A 12,631-nucleotide genomic window follows, 5' to 3' on the forward strand; every position below is an offset into this window, starting at 1 on the left:
CAAGAGACACACAGGCAACACGCTGGGGCCTCCTCGAATGAATGGTAATCCATCGAGGTCCTGCTGGCTGGCAGTGGCCTAGGCCTGCACAGGCCCTAGGGAGGCCGTGCTGAGGCTGGGATGGGTCCCATCCTAGCAGGGCCCAGGGCAAGCCTGGGACTGGAGGCCAGGCTGCAGGCTCATTCCAGCTAGGGCCTGGTGCAGAGAGCCTTCAGCTGCGACTTCCAGGGGGAATGGTCAGCGCAGTGGCTTTTGCCTGCAATCCATGAGCCTCACTCGATCTGCCCTGCCTGTCAGACCCACACTCCCTAGAAGTGTGTTCCTGAGGCAGTTGGACAGTTGGGGAAGTGGAGGCTCACCCAGCATGGGAGGCCTGCCTAGAACATTGCTCTGGGTACAAAGACGGTTCCCTGCACCTCTGGCCCTGGGGAGAGATTTTCTGCACACAGGAGACACTTGGCACACACAGGGTTTCCCCATGGAAAGCACTGTGAGAGAGAGTCGCCGCCAGGGATGCATGGCACTCTCCCATCGAAGCCCTCCATGCAGCAGGCTGTCATCAATTCGGCTGCTTCCCTTGGTGGCTGGAGAGACTTCAGCTCCTCTGGAGGCTCTGGGTCAATTGTCACTCCCCTTCGAGGAAATGAGGCTTGTGAGTTGAGGTCCTTGTGAAGAAGGGCAAGCAGCATGCTCCGTGCAATGAGACGCACGTGTGGTGTGAGAGGCTTGGCAGCAGAGAAGAAGCAAGAGGGGCAGCCAGAGAGGGGATGTGCATGCAGCTTGAAGGCCCCAGATCTGCATCCCAGCCAGGGAATGCCGGCTCTGCCCACCAGGTCCCATTCACAAGTGGGCCCCCAGCTTGTGGATCTGCCCTTTCCCAGCCATGAAACCACACACAGGCTGCACCCTGAGCCCTGCCAAGGGTGAACTTTGCTCCCCGCATGGGATGAATGGCACGACTGTGTTAGGGGACAGAAGGCCCTAGGAGGCCTTCAGGGAGCTGCCATGGCATAGCAGTGCTCAGGCAAAAGCACTCTGCTTTCTGTAGGCTGGAAGAACCCTGCAGTATCTACTTGAGGCAGAGAGAGTTCAGCTAGGCTATCCATGGCTGAAGGCAAAGCAGAGAGTTTTTGGTGGAGCGCGGGCACCATCTGTTGGCCGACAAGCATGGGAGGAGAAGCCTCTCTCCAAATGAGTTCCTGAGGAGCTTTCCAAGCAGGAGGCACGCTGGCTCCAAAAGCTTCGAGAGTTCTGCTTAGGACTACCCTCCGGCAACAGAGTGGGTACCAAGGTCATGTGTTTTGGAAGGTTCTCAGAAACCACAGGGGAGGCTTTGGGCACCCAGTGCTCTCCGATGGAAAACGCTGCAGGCCCGAGCATCCATGAACTCCTCCAAGGCTTTGGATGGGAAAGATATCCATAGCAGAAGGCTCTCTGCCAAGTGCTGCAGGCCTTTGTGGATTGCGAAGCTGCAGCTGCCTTGCAGGCTTCTGGTCTAGGGGCGTGTGTGCCCCGGTCCACAATGCGTTAGGAGGAGCTCCTAGCAAGGGGCGAGCAAGCACCTCGTTTCCTTGGCATAGACTGGCCTGTGCACACAGAAGCCTGCCAGCAGTGAAGACAACGCAGACAGCAAGGGGGGGTGGCAGGCGGCTATGGGCCGGCAGGCGTCCTGCTTGAAAGTGGGTCCATGACTGTTTTGTGCTCAGGCCCCAGTGGCCACGTGCACACACAGCCTCTGGACCTGCAGCGTCCCAGCAGTGCAAGAGACACACAGGCAACACCCTGGGTCCTTCTCGAATGAACAGCACTCCAACGAGGTCCTCCTGGCTGGCAGTGGCCTAGGCCTGCACAGGCCCTAGGGTGGCCGTGTTGAGGCTGGGATGGGTCCTGACCAAGCAGGGCCCAGGGCAAGCCTGGGACTGGAGGCCAGGCTGCAGGCTCATTCCAGCTAGGGCCTGGTGCGGAGAGCCTTCAGCTGCGACTTCCAGGGGGAATGGTCAGCGCAGTGGCTTTTGCCTGCAATCCACGTTCCTCACTCGAGCCGCCCTGCCTGTGCGACCCACACTCCCTAGAAATGTGTTCCTGAGGCAGTTGGACAGTTGGGGAAGTGGAGGCTCACGCACCATGGGAGGCCTTCCTCGAACATTGCTCTGTGTCCAAAGAGGATTCCCTGCACTTCTGGTGCTGGGGAGAGATTTTCTGCACACAGGAGACACTTGGCACACACAATGTTTCCCCATGGAAAGCACTGTGAGAGAGAGTCGCCGCCAGGGTTGCATGGCACTCTCCCATCGAAGCCCTCCATGCAGCAGGCTGTCATAGACTCGGCTGCTGCCCTTGTTGTTTGGAGAGTCTGCAGCTCCTCTGGAGGCTCTGGAGCATTTCGCAGACCCCTCCAAGGAAATGAGGCTTGTGGGATGAGCTCCTTGCAAAGAATGGCAAGCATCCTGCTCCTTTCGATGAGACACACGTGTGGGGAGAGAGGCTTGGCAGCAGAGGAGAAGCAAGAGGGCAGCCAGGGAGGGGATGTGCATGCAGCTTGCAGGCCCAAGAGCTCCTGCTTCGCAAGCAGGGAATGACAGCTCGGCCCATCAGGCCCCATTCACATGTGGGCACCCAGCTTCCGGATCTGCCCTTTCCCAACCATGAAACTACACCCAGGCTGCACCGTGTGCCCTGTCAAGGTGGACCATTGCTCGCCAGGTGGGCTGAATGGCACGACTGTGTCAGGGGAGAGAAGGCCCTAGGAGGCCTTCGGGGACCTGCCACAACATAGCAGTGCTCAGGCAAAGGCACTCTGCTTTCTGTAGGCTGGATGCACACTGGAGTTTCTGCATGAGGCAAGGAGAGCTCAGCTAGGCGAACCCTGGCTGAAGGCAAAGCAGAGAGATTTTTGGTGGAGCGCTGGCACCATCTGCTGGCCGACAAGCATGGGAGCAGGAGCATCGCTCCAAATGAGTTCCTGAGGAGCTTTCCAAGCAGGAGGCACGCTGGTTCCAAAAGCTTAGAGAGTCTTGCTTAGGACTACCCTCCGGCAACAGACTGGGTGCCAAGGGCATGTGGGTTGGAGGGTGCTCGGAAGCCACAGGGGAGGTTTTGGGCACCCAGAGCTCTCCGATGGAAAACACTGCAGGCCCGAGCATCCATGAACTCCTGCAAGGCTTTGGAGTGGGAAAGCTGTGCATAGCAGAAGGCTCCCTGCCAAGTGCTGCAGGACTTTGTGGATGGTGAAGCTGCAGCTGCCTTGCAGGCTTCTGGTCCAGGGGCGTGTGTGCCCCAGACCAGAATGCATTAGGAGGACCTCCTAGCAAGTGGCATGCAAGCACCCAGTTTCCTTGGCCTAGACTTGCCTGTGCACACCCAGGCCTGTCAGCAGTGAAGACAGCGCAGACAGCAAGCGGAGGTTTCAGGCAGCTAAGGGCCAGCAGGCATCCTGCTTGCAAGTGGGGTCATGACTGTTTTGTGCTCAGGCCCCAGTGGCCACGTGCACACACAGCCTCTGGACCTGCAGCGTCCCAGCAGGGCAAGAGACACACAGGCAACACCCTGGGGCCTCCTCGAATGAATGGTAATCCATCGAGGTCCTGCTGGCTGGCAGTGGCCTAGGCCTGCACAGGCCCTAGGGAGGCCGTGCTGAGGCTGGGATGGGTCCCATCCTAGCAGGGCCCAGGGCAAGCCTGGGACTGGAGGCCAGGCTGCAGGCTCATTCCAGCTAGGGCCTGGTGCAGAGAGCCTTCAGCTGCGACTTCCAGGGGGAATGGTCAGCGCAGTGGCTTTTGCCTGCAATCCATGAGCCTCACTCGATCTGCCCTGCCTGTCAGACCCACACTCCCTAGAAGCGTGTTCCTGAGGCAGTTGGACAGTTGGGGAAGTGGAGGCTCACCCAGCATGGGAGGCCTGCCTAGAACATTGCTCTGGGTACAAAGATGGTTCCCTGCACCTCTGGCCCTGGGGAGAGATTTTCTGCACACAGGAGACACTTGGCACACACAGTGTTTCCCCATGGAAAGCACTGTGAGAGAGAGTCACCGCCAGGGATGCATGGCACTCTCCCATCGAAGCCCTCCATGCAGCAGGCTGTCATCAATTCGGCTGCTTCCCTTGGTGGCTGGAGAGACTTCAGCTCCTCTGGAGGCTCTGGGTCAATTGTCACTCCCCTTCGAGGAAATGAGGCTTGTGAGTTGAGGTCCTTGTGAAGAAGGGCAAGCAGCATGCTCCGTGCAATGAGACGCACGTGTGGTGTGAGAGGCTTGGCAGCAGAGAAGAAGCAAGAGGGGCAGCCAGAGAGGGGATGTGCATGCAGCTTGAAGGCCCCAGATCTCCTGCATCCCAGCCAGGGAATGCCGGCTCTGCCCACCAGGTCCCATTCACAAGTGGGCCCCCAGCTTGTGGATCTGCCCTTTCCCAGCCATGAAACCACACACAGGCTGCACCCTGAGCCCTGCCAAGGGTGAACTTTGCTCCCCGCATGGGATGAATGGCACGACTGTGTTAGGGGACAGAAGGCCCTAGGAGGCCTTCAGGGAGCTGCCATGGCATAGCAGTGCTCAGGCAAAAGCACTCTGCTTTCTGTAGGCTGGAAGAACCCTGCAGTATCTACTTGAGGCAGAGAGAGTTCAGCTAGGCTATCCATGGCTGAAGGCAAAGCAGAGAGTTTTTGGTGGAGCGCGGGCACCATCTGTTGGCCGACAAGCATGGGAGGAGAAGCCTCTCTCCAAATGAGTTCCTGAGGAGCTTTCCAAGCAGGAGGCACGCTGGCTCCAAAAGCTTCGAGAGTTCTGCTTAGGACTACCCTCCGGCAACAGAGTGGGTACCAAGGTCATGTGTTTTGGAAGGTTCTCAGAAACCACAGGGGAGGCTTTGGGCACCCAGTGCTCTCCGATGGAAAACGCTGCAGGCCCGAGCATCCATGAACTCCTCCAAGGCTTTGGATGGGAAAGATATCCATAGCAGAAGGCTCTCTGCCAAGTGCTGCAGGCCTTTGTGGATTGCGAAGCTGCAGCTGCCTTGCAGGCTTCTGGTCTAGGGGCGTGTGTGCCCCGGTCCACAATGCGTTAGGAGGAGCTCCTAGCAAGGGGCGAGCAAGCACCTCGTTTCCTTGGCATAGACTGGCCTGTGCACACAGAAGCCTGCCAGCAGTGAAGACAACGCAGACAGCAAGGGGGGGTGGCAGGCGGCTATGGGCCGGCAGGCGTCCTGCTTGAAAGTGGGTCCATGACTGTTTTGTGCTCAGGCCCCAGTGGCCACGTGCACACACAGCCTCTGGACCTGCAGCGTCCCAGCAGTGCAAGAGACACACAGGCAACACCCTGGGTCCTTCTCGAATGAACAGCACTCCAACGAGGTCCTCCTGGCTGGCAGTGGCCTAGGCCTGCACAGGCCCTAGGGTGGCCGTGTTGAGGCTGGGATGGGTCCTGACCAAGCAGGGCCCAGGGCAAGCCTGGGACTGGAGGCCAGGCTGCAGGCTCATTCCAGCTAGGGCCTGGTGCGGAGAGCCTTCAGCTGCGACTTCCAGGGGGAATGGTCAGCGCAGTGGCTTTTGCCTGCAATCCACGTTCCTCACTCGAGCCGCCCTGCCTGTGCGACCCACACTCCCTAGAAATGTGTTCCTGAGGCAGTTGGACAGTTGGGGAAGTGGAGGCTCACGCACCATGGGAGGCCTTCCTCGAACATTGCTCTGTGTCCAAAGAGGATTCCCTGCACTTCTGGTGCTGGGGAGAGATTTTCTGCACACAGGAGACACTTGGCACACACAATGTTTCCCCATGGAAAGCACTGTGAGAGAGAGTCGCCGCCAGGGTTGCATGGCACTCTCCCATCGAAGCCCTCCATGCAGCAGGCTGTCATAGACTCGGCTGCTGCCCTTGTTGTTTGGAGAGTCTGCAGCTCCTCTGGAGGCTCTGGAGCATTTCGCAGACCCCTCCAAGGAAATGAGGCTTGTGGGATGAGCTCCTTGCAAAGAATGGCAAGCATCCTGCTCCTTTCGATGAGACACACGTGTGGGGAGAGAGGCTTGGCAGCAGAGGAGAAGCAAGAGGGCAGCCAGGGAGGGGATGTGCATGCAGCTTGCAGGCCCAAGAGCTCCTGCTTCGCAAGCAGGGAATGACAGCTCGGCCCATCAGGCCCCATTCACATGTGGGCACCCAGCTTCCGGATCTGCCCTTTCCCAACCATGAAACTACACCCAGGCTGCACCGTGTGCCCTGTCAAGGTGGACCATTGCTCGCCAGGTGGGCTGAATGGCACGACTGTGTCAGGGGAGAGAAGGCCCTAGGAGGCCTTCGGGGACCTGCCACAACATAGCAGTGCTCAGGCAAAGGCACTCTGCTTTCTGTAGGCTGGATGCACACTGGAGTTTCTGCATGAGGCAAGGAGAGCTCAGCTAGGCGAACCCTGGCTGAAGGCAAAGCAGAGAGTTTTTTGGTGGAGCGCTGGCACCATCTGCTGGCCGACAAGCATGGGAGCAGGAGCCTCGCTCCAAATGAGTTCCTGAGGAGCTTTCCAAGCAGGAGGCACGCTGGTTCCAAAAGCTTAGAGAGTCTTGCTTAGGACTACCCTCCGGCAACAGACTGGGTGCCAAGGGCATGTGGGTTGGAGGGTGCTCGGAAGCCACAGGGGAGGTTTTGGGCACCCAGAGCTCTCCGATGGAAAACACTGCAGGCCCGAGCATCCATGAACTCCTGCAAGGCTTTGGAGTGGGAAAGCTGTGCATAGCAGAAGGCTCCCTGCCAAGTGCTGCAGGACTTTGTGGATGGTGAAGCTGCAGCTGCCTTGCAGGCTTCTGGTCCAGGGGCGTGTGTGCCCCAGACCAGAATGCATTAGGAGGACCTCCTAGCAAGTGGCATGCAAGCACCCAGTTTCCTTGGCCTAGACTTGCCTGTGCACACCCAGGCCTGTCAGCAGTGAAGACAGCGCAGACAGCAAGCGGAGGTTTCAGGCAGCTAAGGGCCAGCAGGCATCCTGCTTGCAAGTGGGGTCATGACTGTTTTGTGCTCAGGCCCCAGTGGCCACGTGCACACACAGCCTCTGGACCTGCAGCGTCCCAGCAGGGCAAGAGACACACAGGCAACACCCTGGGGCCTCCTCGAATGAATGGTAATCCATCGAGGTCCTGCTGGCTGGCAGTGGCCTAGGCCTGCACAGGCCCTAGGGAGGCCGTGCTGAGGCTGGGATGGGTCCCATCCTAGCAGGGCCCAGGGCAAGCCTGGGACTGGAGGCCAGGCTGCAGGCTCATTCCAGCTAGGGCCTGGTGCAGAGAGCCTTCAGCTGCGACTTCCAGGGGGAATGGTCAGCGCAGTGGCTTTTGCCTGCAATCCATGAGCCTCACTCGATCTGCCCTGCCTGTCAGACCCACACTCCCTAGAAGCGTGTTCCTGAGGCAGTTGGACAGTTGGGGAAGTGGAGGCTCACCCAGCATGGGAGGCCTGCCTAGAACATTGCTCTGGGTACAAAGATGGTTCCCTGCACCTCTGGCCCTGGGGAGAGATTTTCTGCACACAGGAGACACTTGGCACACACAGTGTTTCCCCATGGAAAGCACTGTGAGAGAGAGTCACCGCCAGGGATGCATGGCACTCTCCCATCGAAGCCCTCCATGCAGCAGGCTGTCATCAATTCGGCTGCTTCCCTTGGTGGCTGGAGAGACTTCAGCTCCTCTGGAGGCTCTGGGTCAATTGTCACTCCCCTTCGAGGAAATGAGGCTTGTGAGTTGAGGTCCTTGTGAAGAAGGGCAAGCAGCATGCTCCGTGCAATGAGACGCACGTGTGGTGTGAGAGGCTTGGCAGCAGAGAAGAAGCAAGAGGGGCAGCCAGAGAGGGGATGTGCATGCAGCTTGAAGGCCCCAGATCTCCTGCATCCCAGCCAGGGAATGCCGGCTCTGCCCACCAGGTCCCATTCACAAGTGGGCCCCCAGCTTGTGGATCTGCCCTTTCCCAGCCATGAAACCACACACAGGCTGCACCCTGAGCCCTGCCAAGGGTGAACTTTGCTCCCCGCATGGGATGAATGGCACGACTGTGTTAGGGGACAGAAGGCCCTAGGAGGCCTTCAGGGAGCTGCCATGGCATAGCAGTGCTCAGGCAAAAGCACTCTGCTTTCTGTAGGCTGGAAGAACCCTGCAGTATCTACTTGAGGCAGAGAGAGTTCAGCTAGGCTATCCATGGCTGAAGGCAAAGCAGAGAGTTTTTTGGTGGAGCGCGGGCACCATCTGTTGGCCGACAAGCATGGGAGGAGAAGCCTCTCTCCAAATGAGTTCCTGAGGAGCTTTCCAAGCAGGAGGCACGCTGGCTCCAAAAGCTTCGAGAGTTCTGCTTAGGACTACCCTCCGGCAACAGAGTGGGTACCAAGGTCATGTGTTTTGGAAGGTTCTCAGAAACCACAGGGGAGGCTTTGGGCACCCAGTGCTCTCCGATGGAAAACGCTGCAGGGCCGAGCATCCATGAACTCCTCCAAGGCTTTGGATGGGAAAGATATCCATAGCAGAAGGCTCTCTGCCAAGTGCTGCAGGCCTTTGTGGATTGCGAAGCTGCAGCTGCCTTGCAGGCTTCTGGTCTAGGGGCGTGTGTGCCCCGGTCCACAATGCGTTAGGAGGAGCTCCTAGCAAGGGGCGAGCAAGCACCTCGTTTCCTTGGCATAGACTGGCCTGTGCACACAGAAGCCTGCCAGCAGTGAAGACAACGCAGACAGCAAGGGGGGGTGGCAGGCGGCTATGGGCCGGCAGGCATCCTGCTTGAAAGTGGGGCCATGACTGTTTTGTGCTCAGGCCCCAGTGGCCACGTGCACACACAGCCTCTGGACCTGCAGCGTCCCAGCAGTGCAAGAGACACACAGGCAACACCCTGGGTCCTTCTCAAATGAACAGCGCTCCAACGAGGTCCTCCTGGCTGGCAGTGGCCTAGGCCTGCACAGGCCCTAGGGTGGTCGTGCTGAGGCTGGGATGGGTCCTGACCAAGCAGGGCCCAGGGCAAGCCTGGGACTGGAGGCCAGGCTGCAGGCTCATTCCAGCTAGGGCCTGGTGCAGAGAGTCTTCAGCTTTGACTTCCAGGGGGAATGGTCAGCGCAGTGGCTTTTGCCTGCAATCCACGTTCCTCACTCGAGCCGCCCTGCCTGTGCGACCCACACTCCCTAGAAATGTGTTCCTGAGGCAGTTGGACAGTTGGGGAAGTGGAGGCTCACGCACCATGGGAGGCCTTCCTAGAACATTGCTCTGTGTCCAAAGAGGATTCCCTGCACTTCTGGTGCTGGGGAGAGATTTTCTGCACACAGGAGACACTTGGCACACACAATGTTTCCCCATGGAAAGCACTGTGAGAGAGAGTCGCCGCCAGGGTTGCATGGCACTCTCCCATCGAAGCCCTCCATGCAGCAGGCTGTCATAGACTCGGCTGCTGCCCTTGTTGTTTGGAGAGTCTGCAGCTCCTCTGGAGGCTCTGGAGCATTTCGCAGACCCCTCCAAGGAAATGAGGCTTGTGGGATGAGCTCCTTGCAAAGAATGGCAAGCATCCTGCTCCTTTCGATGAGACACACGTGTGGGGAGAGAGGCTTGGCAGCAGAGGAGAAGCAAGAGGGCAGCCAGGGAGGGGATGTGCATGCAGCTTGCAGGCCCAAGAGCTCCTGCTTCGCAAGCAGGGAATGACAGCTCGGCCCATCAGGCCCCATTCACATGTGGGCACCCAGCTTCCGGATCTGCCCTTTCCCAACCATGAAACTACACCCAGGCTGCACCGTGTGCCCTGTCAAGGTGGACCATTGCTCGCCAGGTGGGCTGAATGGCACGACTGTGTCAGGGGAGAGAAGGCCCTAGGAGGCCTTCGGGGACCTGCCACAACATAGCAGTGCTCAGGCAAAGGCACTCTGCTTTCTGTAGGCTGGATGCACACTGGAGTTTCTGCTTGAGGCAAGGAGAGCTCAGCGAGGCGAACCCTGGCTGAAGGCAAAGCAGAGAGTTTTTTGGTGGAGCGCTGGCACCATCTGCTGGCCGACAAGCATGGGAGCAGGAGCCTCGCTCCAAATGAGTTCCTGAGGAGCTTTCCAAGCAGGAGGCACGCTGGTTCCAAAAGCTTAGAGAGTCTTGCTTAGGACTACCCTCCGGCAACAGACTGGGTGCCAAGGGCATGTGGGTTGGAGGGTGCTCGGAAGCCACAGGGGAGGTTTTGGGCACCCAGAGCTCTCCGATGGAAAACACTGCAGGCCCGAGCATCCATGAACTCCTGCAAGGCTTTGGAGTGGGAAAGCTGTGCATAGCAGAAGGCTCCCTGCCAAGTGCTGCAGGACTTTGTGGATGGTGAAGCTGCAGCTGCCTTGCAGGCTTCTGGTCCAGGGGAGTGTGTGCCCCAGACCAGAATGCATTAGGAGGACCTCCTAGCAAGTGGCATGCAAGCACCCAGTTTCCTTGGCCTAGACTTGCCTGTGCACACCCAGGCCTGTCAGCAGTGAAGACAGCGCAGACAGCAAGCGGAGGTTTCAGGCAGCTAAGGGCCAGCAGGCATCCTGCTTGCAAGTGGGGTCATGACTGTTTTGTGCTCAGGCCCCAGTGGCCACGTGCACACACAGCCTCTGGACCTGCAGCGTCCCAGCAGGGCAAGAGACACACAGGCAACACCCTGGGGCCTCCTCGAATGAATGGTAATCCATCGAGGTCCTGCTGGCTGGCAGTGGCCTAGGCCTGCACAGGCCCTAGGGAGGCCGTGCTGAGGCTGGGATGGGTCCCATCCTAGCAGGGCCCAGGGCAAGCCTGGGACTGGAGGCCAGGCTGCAGGCTCATTCCAGCTAGGGCCTGGTGCAGAGAGCCTTCAGCTGCGACTTCCAGGGGGAATGGTCAGCGCAGTGGCTTTTGCCTGCAATCCATGAGCCTCACTCGATCTGCCCTGCCTGTCAGACCCACACTCCCTAGAAGCGTGTTCCTGAGGCAGTTGGACAGTTGGGGAAGTGCAGGCTCACCCAGCATGGGAGGCCTGCCTAAAACATTGCTCTGGGTACAAAGATGGTTCCCTGCACCTCTGGCCCTGGGGAGAGATTTTCTGCACACAGGAGACACTTGGCACACACAGTGTTTCCCCATGGAAAGCACTGTGAGAGAGAGTCACCGCCAGGGATGCATGGCACTCTCCCATCGAAGCCCTCCATGCAGCAGGCTGTCATCAATTCGGCTGCTTCCCTTGGTGGCTGGAGAGACTTCAGCTCCTCTGGAGGCTCTGGGTCAATTGTCACTCCCCTTCGAGGAAATGAGGCTTGTGAGTTGAGGTCCTTGTGAAGAAGGGCAAGCAGCATGCTCCGTGCAATGAGACGCACGTGTGGTGTGAGAGGCTTGGCAGCAGAGAAGAAGCAAGAGGGGCAGCCAGAGAGGGGATGTGCATGCAGCTTGAAGGCCCCAGATCTCCTGCATCCCAGCCAGGGAATGCCGGCTCTGCCCACCAGGTCCCATTCACAAGTGGGCCCCCAGCTTGTGGATCTGCCCTTTCCCAGCCATGAAACCACACACAGGCTGCACCCTGAGCCCTGCCAAGGGTGAACTTTGCTCCCCGCATGGGATGAATGGCACGACTGTGTTAGGGGACAGAAGGCCCTAGGAGGCCTTCAGGGAGCTGCCATGGCATAGCAGTGCTCAGGCAAAAGCACTCTGCTTTCTGTAGGCTGGAAGAACCCTGCAGTATCTACTTGAGGCAGAGAGAGTTCAGCTAGGCTATCCATGGCTGAAGGCAAAGCAGAGAGTTTTTTGGTGGAGCGCGGGCACCATCTGTTGGCCGACAAGCATGGGAGGAGAAGCCTCTCTCCAAATGAGTTCCTGAGGAGCTTTCCAAGCAGGAGGCACGCTGGCTCCAAAAGCTTCGAGAGTTCTGCTTAGGACTACCCTCCGGCAACAGAGTGGGTACCAAGGTCATGTGTTTTGGAAGGTTCTCAGAAACCACAGGGGAGGCTTTGGGCACCCAGTGCTCTCCGATGGAAAACGCTGCAGGGCCGAGCATCCATGAACTCCTCCAAGGCTTTGGATGGGAAAGATATCCATAGCAGAAGGCTCTCTGCCAAGTGCTGCAGGCCTTTGTGGATTGCGAAGCTGCAGCTGCCTTGCAGGCTTCTGGTCTAGGGGCGTGTGTGCCCCGGTCCACAATGCGTTAGGAGGAGCTCCTAGCAAGGGGCGAGCAAGCACCTCGTTTCCTTGGCATAGACTGGCCTGTGCACACAGAAGCCTGCCAGCAGTGAAGACAACGCAGACAGCAAGGGGGGGTGGCAGGCGGCTATGGGCCGGCAGGCATCCTGCTTGAAAGTGGGGCCATGACTGTTTTGTGCTCAGGCCCCAGTGGCCACGTGCACACACAGCCTCTGGACCTGCAGCGTCCCAGCAGTGCAAGAGACACACAGGCAACACCCTGGGTCCTTCTCAAATGAACAGCGCTCCAACGAGGTCCTCCTGGCTGGCAGTGGCCTAGGCCTGCACAGGCCCTAGGGTGGTCGTGCTGAGGCTGGGATGGGTCCTGACCAAGCAGGGCCCAGGGCAAGCCTGGGACTGGAGGCCAGGCTGCAGGCTCATTCCAGCTAGGGCCTGGTGCAGAGAGTCTTCAGCTTTGACTTCCAGGGGGAATGGTCAGCGCAGTGGCTTTTGCCTGCAATCCACGTTCCTCACTCGAGCCGCCCT

The sequence above is a fragment of the Hippopotamus amphibius genome, chromosome 2 (assembly GCF_030028045.1).
Source record: "Hippopotamus amphibius kiboko isolate mHipAmp2 chromosome 2, mHipAmp2.hap2, whole genome shotgun sequence".
Lineage (NCBI taxonomy): Eukaryota > Metazoa > Chordata > Mammalia > Artiodactyla > Hippopotamidae > Hippopotamus > Hippopotamus amphibius.